Genomic DNA, 6,175 nt, shown 5'->3' with positions numbered 1-6,175 from the left:
AAACTTGTCTTTGTGAGTTTATCTTAGTTTTCAAGTACCATGTAAAATATAGTTCCTTCCATTTTTTCCAGTTATGTAATTTAGTACTTAGTTATAAGTAAATAACACTTTGAGCTGTGTGTATGTGTATGTGAAAGAGAGAGAGAGAAAGAGAGAGAGACATACATACAGACAGATTTACTTTATCCAGTCATTCCATAACATGACTACTGTAAATATTGGTAAATACATATTTGTTTTATGTGCCTACTCTCATACTTGTGAGAATTGTTTATCATGGTGTTGTGTAGCTGGGTCACGTGGTAGCTGCAGTTTCAGCTTGTGAGGAACCTTCCTATGGATTATTATAGTGAACACAATTATGTGCATTGTGACCAGGAGCATGCAGGAGTTGTTTGTCTCGTTTTCAAACCTTACCAGAATTTTCCGTTAGTTGTTTAGTACTCTTTTTATTTATAATAATGCATCTTTCAGATTGTCACGCAAGTGTCTTATACACTGAGCATTTGTCTCCATATCCCTCCAAATTCCCTCTTCTCCCTTCCTCATTTTTCCTTAGGGTCCTTTGTTTACCTGGATAATTTCACTCACACTTTCATGTCATATGTAGATACATCATTTTAGTATCTATATAAAATCTAGGATAGAAAATGCGGTTATTTGATTGTTGGTAGTTGAGTTAATTTGCTTAATATTCTTATCTATAGCAAACTCCATTTTCTTGAAGACATAATAACTTTATTTTTCTTTGTGGTTGAAAAAAAATCACATGGCATATTTTATTTATCCATTGCTCTGTTTTTGGACATCTTAGTTTGTTCCATAATTTAGCCATTGTGTAGAAGTTTGCATTGTGTAGTCTTTCATCTCCTTGGTAGGGCTTAGTCCTAGACACTTTTGGAGGATTAATGTATGACCTTTTACTTTACTCCTTTGCTTAGTATTTTAAAATTAGCTTACAGAGTAATAGATTTCCTTGTAGCACTCCATATGCCCTTCATTTTGCTTGATTCTCCCTTTTCAATTATGCTCCTTTTTCTTAACCATAAGTAGTACGTGCTCTACCTTTATATTTTCATATGGTCTATTGTCTTGTCTCCCCCCAACCAGAAACTCTTTGCTCTATTACATGGCCACTGTTATAATTTCTTGTCCTTTATTAAAAATTAGTTCCACCTAGGTATACATATTAAATAATTAGAAGCCAGGATCTCTGCATAAATATGAAACTAAGGTAATTAACTTGGTATCTTTCCAAATATCCTTGTCTCTTATACTTAGAAAATCACTGATCCCCTGAACTGTTAATGTTTGTTTTCTGTTTTTCTATTTGGCTGAAAGCATTAATTAGATTTCAGAGTTTTCTGCTTGGGTTTTCACAGGTTTTATGCATTCTGTTGGTGCATACATACATATATATAATATATGTAATATGTACATCTACCTATCATCAATATATCATCTATCTATTATCACTCTCTCTGTTTATATATTTGACTCTTGATTATACTCATAGATCAATTCAACTCTCAAATTTTATCTAAGAAGCTTCTATTTGCCATGGATGGTGATTAGCACTTGTTATATATTTTTTCGCATCATACTCGACCTTTCTACTATCTCTTATTCTCTGCTTCTTTTGCAAGTAGGGGGTCTTTGTTCTAATCGTCATCTATTGTAGCCTAAGGCTATTTGGACATCCATAGTTTGTGTAGCTGCATGGATACTATGTGGAAATCCACGACCTGTGCTGCCACAGCTGTTATGGGAAAGAGGCTTCTATTGTAGTGGTATCAGTAAATGCAGTCTTATAACTAAAAATAAGAGACTGTAAAGCTTTCTGCAACAAATTCCCCCTGGGGAAAAATAACAACAACAACTTGAAGACAGGAAGCTATTGAAGAGAGTCACTTAAAATGTGATAAGTGGTAGCATACCCATAATGCCAACACTTGTGAAGCAGAGGCAGGAGGATCTTTGAGTTCTAGACCAGCCTGCTCTACAGAGTTCCAGGACATCCAGGGACACTCAGAGAAACTCTGTCTTGAAAAGTAACAAACAATTGAAAAAAAGAAACCAAAAAGCCTGACTACAAAACAAAATATTGTAATAGAAATGGTGAAGTGTAGTTGTTTTTGAAAGTTTTTAAAATTAATTATTTAATTTATTTACATCCCAAATTTTGCTGCCCTGTTGTCTCCCTCTCAGTGTTCTTCCCCTGCCCTGTCTCCCTCCCCACCCACCCCACCCCCGTTTTACCTCCCCTTTGCCTCAAGAGGGGGCACCCCCCACCCAGGGCATCTCCCTTTCCTGGAGCATCAAGTCTGCACCTGATTAGGCACATTCTCTCTTACTTAGGCCAGACAAGACAATCCTTTTCTACATATGTGCCTGGGGTCATGTATGCTTTTTTGTTGGTGACAGTCTCTGAGAACTCCCAGGGGTCCGCCCTGTTGGTCTTCCTATGGGGATGACATCTGTTCCCAGTTTCTGTAATCTTTCCCCTAACTCTTCCACTAGGGTCTCTGACCTCAGTCCAGTCCTTCCCTGTGAGTATCTGGATTGGTCTCAGTTAGCTGCTGGACAGTCATGCCAGGCTCCTGCCTGCAAGCACAACACAGTAACAGTAATAGGGCAAGGGACTGGTGACTGCCAATGGGATCATATTTCTTCAGTCCCTGCTCCATTTTTGTTTTTTAATTACTTTTAGACAGGAACAATTTCGGATTGAAAATTTTGTGAGTGAGTTGGTGTCCCCATCCTTCCACTGGCAGTTTGTTTATCTACTGAAGGTGGACTCTTCAGGTTCCATATAACCACTGTTGGGCATTTCAGCTAAGGTTACCCACATTGCATCCTGGGAGCCTACCCCATCTCATGTCTCTGGACTTGCTAGAGGTTCCTCCCAACCTGTATATTTTCTCATTCTCCTGACCTTTGGGCCTCTCTCCTGTCCTGTACCCCCATACCTTATCTTGCTCCTCCCCTCTCTCATCCAAATCTCTCCCTCCCTCTCCCTCACATAATTATTTTGTTCCCTCTTCTAAGTGAGATTTAAGCATTCTTACTTGGGCCCTCCTAGCTGTTTAACTTCATATGGTCTGTGATGTATATCACGGGAATTCTATTAGTTCCCTTGTGTTTCAATATAGTTTCTGATTGAATGACTAGTCCATTGGTGAAAATGGGGTGTTGAAGTCCCCCAGTATTAGTGTGTGGGTTCTAATGGTGTCCAATTTCACTGGCTTCTGTTATTTGTGTTCTTGAGCTTGCCTTTTGCTCTAGGATGTCGCTGGTATTAGCTGTTCTTGGTGTCCTGGATAGGACCAGGCAGCCCAGGAGACAGGTGGAGTTGAGTGTCCTGGGTGTCAACAGACCTTCTGTGAGTCAGTCACTGTTGCCTCTGGTTAGGGCACGCCTCCTGTGTCTCTGGTTAAAACAGGCTTCCTCTGCCCCTAGATAGAGCAAGCTTCCTCAGTTCCTGTTCAGAGCAGTTCTCCTGGCATATAGGCAAGGCTGTGGGGTGAGGGAGCAGGCATACTGATCTGCCTTGGGTCTCTGTGGTAGACCTAAGGACCTGTAGTTCTTTGCAGTTGATGGCTTCTAGCACTGGACTGGGGCAAAGGAACAGATCAGGGAAGGGGAGAGAGCTTCTGAAAAGACACAATTATGTTTAAGGGGCGGGCCACTGGGAGTGTGACCACAGTTCAGTGAATATTCAGGCTATACAAGTTGGACTTGGTTTTTTTTTTTTTTTTTTTTTTTTTTTTTTGCGGGTGGGGTAGATTGGAAGGGGTGGACCTAGGAGGAATGGGAAAGAAGTGGGCCGGTGCATTTTATGAAATTCCCAAATTATCAATAAAACTATTATCTTGGGGAAAAAAAGTACTGCAGCTTAGGGTATCACCTTCTTTATTTCCTTCTTCAATAAAACCAAGAAATTTAGAGTGTGCATGACCATGAGTATACTGCTGGAAATAATCCTACAAAATGCAGAATCTGAAACAATATTTAAGGTTTTATGAATCAACCATAATAGTTGAATCAAAACAGTCACTTTCAACTTTCAGGCTGATGAAAAAGAAGTATTACTAGTTTTATGAATCTCTGAACAGTGAATGGCTCCTATACCCTAAGATAAACCATCAATAAATAATTATCTTGATGTAGAATGGGAGAAGGTTTTAAAGCCATAAAGGATTCACAGGATTCTCAAATGGTGACATTTTATTCTGGATTCAAATAATACTTCTTCCCTTGATCCTCCAGGTAATATTAAAGGGCTGTCCCACACGATCTCCCTTTCTAGAATTTCAAATAAATTGTTTAATGCATATAAACATTTCAATTATGTTGAAATTACATTGGAAGTACTAAGCCCAACTCAGGCAGCTGATGTGAAGTTGGTAAACAAATTCCTTTCTCTGCTATGTATTAGTTGCCTAGTTTGTAAAGTTAGCATTTTCATAAGCTCTCCTAAATCCCCAATAAAAACTGAAGAGGATCCAAGATTAAATTGATTATTAAATTCCTCACCCCATGCTGCAGGGTCTTGCTTCAGGAAATGACAGATGTGTATGAAGAGGAGACCCTGAGAAGGGAGTTGAATGAGTCATAGTTATCAGAGGTAGAGTTTGTACTTTTTATTTTTCCAGACAAAATATCCTGTTTTGCCTCTCTTATCAACTTTAAGGTTTGATCATATATTTTACATGCACATTCAAGAAAGCAGCCATTGCAGGAGGCCATCCCTGGTAGTTGTCAGGGAGGTCAGAGATGAAAGTAGAGATAAGGAGTAAGCAGAGGTGTGGGGTAAGTAAGTGCAGTGGTCAGGGGGATGTTGCAGCCCTGACTGACTAACAGGCAGGTTGCCTTTTTATCTATACAGGTTTCACAGAACACAGACGGACTAATCATTATCTAAGAAGGATAGATTATCTCGTTTTCTTTTTCTGGACATGTGCTTGATTTTTTTCATTATGATGTCTGGGGCTATAAGTTGAGTCACAATTAGGAAGTACAGAGTTCATTTTTATTATTAACCCTAGATCAAAACTCAAACAATATAAAGAATGTCTTCAGCAAAGCAAAAAACAATATATATATATATATATTATATGACAGCCTGCTTTAGGATGCAGTTTTAAAGCACTACAGACAAACAGAAAATCTTTGAACCAGTTGTTTTATAAATAGCAAATACTAATACCTAACTCCTTTTAGAATGAGATGAGTTCTTCATCTGTAGCATGAAGTAGGAAAATATTATTTTAGTCAATTTATCTTTTATTTTTTGAGAGGGAGACCCTTTACAACCCTTTATCTTTACAATATATATTCAAAGTTCTTTAAGCATATTGTAAATAGAGGCCAGGAGTCTGTCACACATTCTCCTGGCCAGTTTGAGTTTGCCAATTGTCTCTGCCTTTTCTGAGATTCTAAACATATGGCAAAATGAGACTATGAATCTGTTACCAGTTCTGGCCAGGTGGACTTTGTCAACTGTTTCTAAGTTTACTCTGTTCCAGCTATACTTTCCAATTTTGCTTTGGAGTGGACACCCTCAAAGAATTGCTTGAGTAATAGCCTTCTTTAGCACTTATGTTCTCCAGCGCATGAGGAATGCATTTAAATAGGGCCAGATAAAGTTATTTTCCTAAAAGCAGAAGGTATGGTAAGTTTATGAATTTCCTAAAAAGACTCAGGCATCCTATTCTTTGGGAAAGGCATAGAATGAATCATAAGGAACTAAGTCCCCATACATGCAACCAGCAGACACCAAACTTAAAACTGAGAGACAGAGTGTCAGCAAGCACAGCCTTCAGCTCAGCTTTACCTGAACTGTGTCAATCAGCTGTCCTGACATCATGACTTTGGCCATTTTTATTGGATATAGCTGTGTCAATCCATCTCTTTCTCATGATTAATATCCCCCTAGTCTTCCCTATGCATTTTTATGATAGTTTAAATTAATGCCTAAGTGACCCAAAATTAAACAGAAATCCTTTCTCCTTGTTTATATGCCCTTTCAATATTCTTTCAGACTCTGTTTCATGCTTGTTCATCTAAAGTTCTTTTTTTCTGGAAACCAGAGATTACACATAATTCCTTTTTTTCTTTTCTTTTCTTTTCTTTTCTTTACTTTTCTTTTCTTTTCTTTTCTTTTCTTTTCTTT

General features: G+C 38.3%; 1 pseudogene; it reads right to left on the bottom strand.

The window, feature by feature from the left end:
- Positions 1 to 2,531: 2,531 nt before the first annotated feature.
- Positions 2,532 to 6,175, bottom strand: part of LOC110310755 — a 31,601-nt pseudogene continuing 27,957 nt past the window's right edge.

Source organism: Mus caroli, chromosome 15 (assembly GCF_900094665.2).
Source record: "Mus caroli chromosome 15, CAROLI_EIJ_v1.1, whole genome shotgun sequence".
Taxonomy (NCBI): Eukaryota; Metazoa; Chordata; class Mammalia; order Rodentia; family Muridae; genus Mus; species Mus caroli.
The sequence above is the reverse complement of the archived record's forward strand: the minus strand, read 5'-3'. Positions and strand labels throughout refer to the sequence as shown.